Here is a 7,212-nt window from a genome sequence, read left to right as displayed (position 1 = left end):
GTGACAAAAAATATAAAATTCTAGGAACTCGCCATTCCCCTCACGGAATACCTTGGGGTGTCTTCTTTCCAAAATGGGGTCACTTGTGGGGTAGTTATACTGCCCTGGCATTTTCCAGGGGCCCTAATGTGTGGTAAGTAGGTAAATGACCTGTGAAATCCTAAAGGTGCTCTTTGGAATGTGGGCCCCTTTGCCCACCTAGGCTGCAAAAAAGTGTCACACATGTGGTATCGCCGTATTCAGGAGAAGTTGGGCAATGTGTTTTGGGGTGTCTTTTTACATATACTCATGCTGGGTGAGAGAAATATCTCGGCAAAAGACAACTTTTCCCATTTTTTTATACAAAGTTGGCATTTGACCAAGATATTTATCTCACCCAGCATGGGTATATGTAAAATGACACCCCAAAACACATTGCCCAACTTCTCCTGAGTATGGCGATACCAGATGTGTGACACTTTTTTGCAGCCTAGATGCGCAAAGGGGCCCACATTCCTTTTATGAGGGCATTTTTAGACATTTGGATCCCAGACTTCTTCTCACGCTTTAGGGCCCCTAGAATGCCAGGGCAGTATAAATACCCCACATGTGACCCCATTTTGGAAAGAAGACACCCCAAGGTATTCAATGAGGGGCATGGCGAGTTCATAGAAATTTATTTTTTTGGGCACAAGTTAGCGGAAATTGATATTTATTTATTTTTTCTCACAAAGTCTCCCTTTCCGCTAACTTGGGACAAAAATTTCAATCTTTCATGGACTCAATATGCCCCTCACGGAATACCTTGGGGTGTCTTCTTTCCGAAATGGGGTCACATGTGGGGTATTTATAGTGCCCTGGCATTCTAGGGGCCCTAAAGCGTGAGAAGAAGTCTGGAATATAAATGTCTAAAAAATTTTACGCATTTGGATTCCGTGAGGGGTATGGTGAGTTCATGTGAGATTTTATTTTTTGACACAAGTTAGTGGAATATGAGACTTTGTAAGAAAAAAAATAATAATTTCCGCTAACTTGGGCCAAAAAAATGTCTGAATGGAGCCTTACAGGGGGGTGATCAATGACAGGGGGGTGATCAATGACAGGGGGGTGATCAGAGAGTCTATATGGGGTGATCACCCCCCTGTCATTGATCACCCCCCTATAAGGCTCCATTCAGACGTCCGTATGCGTTTTGCGGATCCGATCCATCTATCAGTGGATCCGTAAAAATCATGCGGACGTCTGAATGGAGCTTTACAGGGGTGTGATCAATGACAGGGGGGTAATCAATGACAGGGGGGTGATCAGGGAGTCTATATGGGGTGATCACCACAGTCATTGATCACGCCCCTGTAAGGCTCCATTCAGACGTCCGTATGCGTTTTGCGGATCCGATCCATCTATCAGTGGATCCGTAAAAATCATGCGGACGTCTAAATGGAGCTTTACAGGGGGGTGATCAATGACAGGGGGGTAATCAATGACAGGGGGGTGATCAGGGAGTCTATATGGGGTGATCACCACAGTCATTGATCACGCCCCTGTAAGGCTCCATTCAGACGTCCGTATGCGTTTTGCGGATCCGATACATCTATCAGTGGATCCGTAAAAATCATGCGGACGTCTGAATGGAGCTTTACAGGGGGGTGATCATTGACAGGGGGGTAATCAATGACAGGGGGGTGATCAGGGAGTCTATATGGGGTGATCACCACAGTTATTGATCACGCCCCTGTAAGGCTCCATTCAGACGTCCGTATGCGTTTTGCGGATCCGATCCATCTATCAGTGGATCCGTAAAAATCATGCGGACGTCTAAATGGAGCTTTACAGGGGGGTGATCAATGACAGGGGGGTAATCAATGACAGGGGGGTGATCAGGGAGTCTATATGGGGTGATCACCACAGTCATTGATCACGCCCCTGTAAGGCTCCATTCAGACGTCCGTATGCGTTTTGCGGATCCGATCCATCTATCAGTGGATCCGTAAAAATCATGCGGACGTCTGAATGGAGCTTTACAGGGGTGTGATCAATGACAGGGGGGTAATCAATGACAGGGGGGTGATCAGGGAGTCTATATGGGGTGATCACCACAGTCATTGATCACGCCCCTGTAAGGCTCCATTCAGACGTCCGTATGCGTTTTGCGGATCCGATCCATCTATCAGTGGATCCGTAAAAATCATGCGGACGTCTGAATGGAGCTTTACAGGGGGGTGATCAATGACAGGGGGGTAATCAATGACAGGGGGGTGATCAGGGAGTCTATATGGGATGATCAGGGGTGATCAAAGGTGATCAAGGGTGAATAAGGGGTTAATAAGTGACAGGGGGGGGTGTAGTGTAGTGGTGCTTGGTGCAACATATTACTAAGCTATCTGTGTCCTCTGGTGGTCGATCCAAACAAAAGGGACCACCAGAGGACCAGGTAGCAGGTATATTAGACGCTGTTATCAAAACAGCGTCTAATATACCTGTTAGGGGTTAAAAAAATCACATCTCCAGCCTGCCAGCGAACGATCGCCGCTGGCAGGCTGGAGATCCACTCGCTTACCTTCCGATCCTGTGAACGCGCGCACCTGTGTGCACGCGTTCACAGGAAATCTTGCGTCTCGCGAGAGGACGCGCCGGCGCGTCCAGGCGGAATCAATCAACCACCTCCAGGACGCGTCGCTGTGTACGGCGGTCCGGAGGTGGTTAAAGGGGTTTTCCAGGTCTGACACTCCGCACCCCCACCGATCAGCTGTTCCTTGCAGAGAGTGAGGGCCTGATGGTTGTAGTAGTTGTCCTCACAGTCCTGCAGCTCCCTGGGCCTACATGCAGTAATTGTAACGGGCGCCTCCCCCTAGGGCCCTCCTATATATAGAACGAGCGTCCCAGGTGTAAGAATGCCGAGTGGTATAGTGTGGCCGAAAATGTCCCTTTATATGTGTCACGGTGCTTCTACCTGGATACCACTGGACCCTAGGCTTTGGCTCCGAAGCAATAAATAGAGGTAATAATTGAGGGATAAAAGAATAACCTGAGTCCAGACCTTGAGATGAAGTTGAACAGCAGCTTTACTTTGTATAAATGTTCTCCAAAACGGTTTACAGACTTTGTCTTAGTCCCTGCAGGCTTTAGCATTAAAACTGGCAGAAAACTCGACCCTGCTACATCTGTTTCTCTCTGGCTCTGCTGTACTGACAGGCTGACTGTATGACTTTGCTTCTTCTTGTATGCTGCACTTCTCTTTGTATGGTCTGTCTCTAGATTAGGCCAGGGAACATTACTCCTGGCTCCTGAGGCTCTAAGCTTTGGCCTCTATGGCCAGCAGAGCTGAGGGTGCCCCACCCTTCCAACTTCTGCCCCACCCTTCCTGCCGGAAATAGGACTCGCCCACCTCTCTCCAGAAAGGGGGGGGGGGGGGCGTTTATAGCTCTATCGTATTTGCTGCCACCTGCTGGTGAACCAGGTACATTACATTAGAACATAACAGTTGCATAACAAAATAGGAATGCACATTGTGGAGGACCTGGAATAAATACACAAGATGACATACAGGTTAGACCATAAAAGATAGTAGCAACGTGCAGAAGTGGTAACGCCACTCTGGTGTGTTACATAATGTGGAAGGGCACACCTTTGGGGCACACTCCGGTTCTGGATTTCTCCTGCCTGGTGATAGTCGAGGTGCTATTGGTTTTGAAGGTTTAGAGGTGCAAGGCAGGGTCCCGGTTTTCATGATGCCAACACTTTCCAGTGTAGTAGTACTGCAAAAAGCAACGATGAGATCAGGTTAGTTGCAACAACTTCATTGTACTTTACTGCAGCAGTCCTTGGATAAGTCACACAGGCACTGTGTACATCAAATGCAGCTTTCACATTTGGTATGTGCGGTTCCCAAAGCTGTGTATGGGGGGGCTAGTCTCATTCCCGAGTTGTCCGGGTTCAGCTCTATCATGACCCTTCCGGCCCCCCTGACATTGGAGCATTTCATCCTATGATCCTCTTGTTTGCCCTGCGCTGAATCGTGCAGGGCAAAGGCATTTTTAGGAGATCCGGTGACGTTCCGGGCTCTCCATAGGAACTGCTAGGCAAGGCTTCCACCGAGCAGTGGGCCCAGTGATGTCATCAGCTAGGGCATCGCTAATGCCCGCCCATCACAGCCGGTGATGTCACCTGGAACACTGCTGGCTGCTCCACCTTCTGTAAAGTCTCTTTCTTTCCAAGGGCTGGCATGTAAATTGTTCCTTTTTTTTTTTTTGCAATCCATAGATGAAAGGCAGCGTCCCTGTAACTATGCTCCACACTGCTTCCTTACTGGTCTGCAGCTCACACTGGGCTGACTTCTATTTCCTCTTAGGGGGGGTGGTGCTGCGAGCCCTGCCCCGCCAATAGGGACCTGCTCCCTCTCCATACACAACTTATGGGAAAGTTCATACATGAAGTACAGTAACATTAACACTTTCACCACTTTGCAGTGGGGGCACTGCATATACATATATTTTTTAAAATGGGTCAGAAAAAATGAAAAAGCAGCATTACTCATCTCGACCGATCTCCTGCCACTGCAGTTCCAACACTGCTCCCGTTTCCACCACTTCCTGTCCGGACTTTAAGTGTCAGGAAAGGCAGGCTCGGCCAATCACTAGCTGAGACGGGTTACCGCTAATGATTTACTGAGTGGGCCTTTCCTGACATTTCTGATGTGTCAAGCAGGGACAGAAAGTTAAGAGTAGCATGGACAGGGGCAGCAGTGGACAATCAGTAATGCTCATTTTTTTTGTTTTAACCCTTTCTGGCTCATTTAAAAAAAATGGTAGTGGTCATCAATATCTGATTGGTGGGGTTCCAACACCCAACACTACTCCGAACAGCAGTTTATAGAGGCTGTGACGCTTGAATGGGACTATTCTAACTCAGATTGTTGTAATAGCGATTTATCCCCAGTGAGACCTCTATGCCTGGCCTGTATAAGCAGATATAATCACTGCGGACAATCCTTATCAAATAGCTTGAACTCACCAACACCGAGTTTATCCGTGTAAATTGCTTTATTCTGTAAGCCAGATAACAGAGTACAGCAGAACAGATGGATTCTGGTATTGTGCAGTCAAAAGATGATGCTTTTGCAAGCTTGCATGAGAATACATGTGTACCTGTTGAATCCCTGGAGCAGAAACAAGATACAGGAAGTGAGGTACACAGAAGGGATGGAGCAATGAAATGAATGACATATATCACAGATATAACAGAAAAACAAATGCAATACCAAAAAGGGCCACTAGATGGGAGCATATGACCAAATATAGAATATATGAATGGTTCAACGAATTAAACGATATAGATTTAACTGCGTAGCAGCACAGGGACTGAGCCGCGCCTTGGCCACGTGACTTATGAAAGTGACATATCTGGCCTAGGAAGTGGTCACAGCACTCAGATAGCTGATCGGCAGGAAGCCAAGAGTCAGACCCCCACTGATCAGATATTGAAGTCCTACCCTGGGGATAGGCCATGTATATTAAACTTCTGCAAATTTGTAGTCATTTGGTTAATTCCTACCAGAACGCCGCGCTGTAGATCCACTTAGTAAGGCCTCATGCACACTACTGTGGCCGTACTGCGGCCTGCAAAAAGCGGGTCCGCAATATGCGGGAACTGGCTGTGTGCTCACTGCATCACGGATGCAGACCCATTTACTTGAATGGGTCCGTAATTCGGAGCTGCGGTGCGGAACGGAGGCACGGAACCCCACGGAAGCACTACGGGGCGCTTCCGTGGCTTTTCTGTCCGTGCCTCCGCACTGCAAACATGTTCTATTTTTTTACGGTGCGGGCGGATCACGGACCCATTCCAGTTGAATGGGTCTCGATCCGTCCTGGCCGCCGCGCGGATGTTGCCGGTGCATGAGACCTAAAAAATACAGATCTGCACTGTAAGAAAACACAAATCTTGTATACATCCAAAGCAAAAGAGGATTAATTAGGAGCCCATAGTAATGAATGGGGGATTTAGAATCAGTGAAATATTTATGTTTCATGGGACTGAGTCTCTTTGAAAGGGGTTTACTAGTGAAAATGAATCTCTTCTTCAGCATTCATGAACTTTGCTTTGAAAGAAAACTTTAATTGGCCGCTAAGAAGATTCAGCACAGTTAATGCTTGTTGTTTTAACGTCGCAGGACGAGACCCGGGGTCGAGAGCGAAGGTTTAATAGAAAACAGTGCAAGAGAAAAAAAAAATCAACACGCATCACAGGATTATGAACCGGCCCCAAACTCCGTTCTTTCAGCAGCCAAAATATGTTTTATAATTTCCACATGTCATCTGGCACATCCAGTCAGAGAAATGTAGCAGAAAACCAATTCTTCCCGCTTTGCCAGGAAAATATCAAAATTGCTATTAAATGACATGAGACGGAAAACGTCAGCAGAGGAATGCACGCAGCGAGTCCAGGATCTTGTCTTATTTTATATGAACTTTGTGGTGTGTTTAGGGCTGCCACCTTTCCCAACAAAAAATACTGGCCAAGTTTACACAGTAAAAAGGGGGAGTGGCTTAAAGGGCATCTGCCAGCAGTTTTGTACCTATGACACCGGCTGACCTGTTACATGTGCGCTTGGCAGCTGAAGGCATCTGTGTTGGTCCCATGTTCATATGTGCCCGCATTGCTGAGAAAACGGATGTTTTAATATATGCAAATGAGCCTCCAGGAGCAACATGGACGCTGCCATTATACCTAGAGGCTCCGCTTTCTCTGTAACTACCACGCTTTCTGCACTTTGACAGGGACAGGCAGTGAAACTGTGATCATGCCTGGCCCTGACTTTTCTTAAAGTCAATTAAAGTGCAGAGGATGCAGCAGTTGCAGAGAGAGCAGAGCCTCTAGGTGTAACAGCAACTCCCCTGTTGCTCCTAGAGGCTCATTTGCATATATTAAAACTTCAATTTTTCTCAGCAATGCGGGCACATATGAACATGGGACCAACACAGATGCCTTCAGCTGCCGAGCGTACATGTAACAGGTCAGCCAGTGTCATAGGTACAAAACTGCTGACAGATGCCCTTTAGCATAGGGTGTCATTAGAGAAATGGTCGACCAAATATTATGCTAAAGATCGGGTATGGACAGGATAGGCACACTGTAAAATGGAAACTTTATTCATGTTTGTGAGTGTTTCCCACTGCCTCTTTCTCCTCCTCCATGCAAGCTGAGATTACAGCTGGATTAAGGGGGGCCCTGCTT

Source organism: Bufo bufo, chromosome 7 (genome assembly GCF_905171765.1).
Source record: "Bufo bufo chromosome 7, aBufBuf1.1, whole genome shotgun sequence".
NCBI lineage: Eukaryota > Metazoa > Chordata > Amphibia > Anura > Bufonidae > Bufo > Bufo bufo.
Note: the sequence above shows the minus strand (reverse complement) of the source record.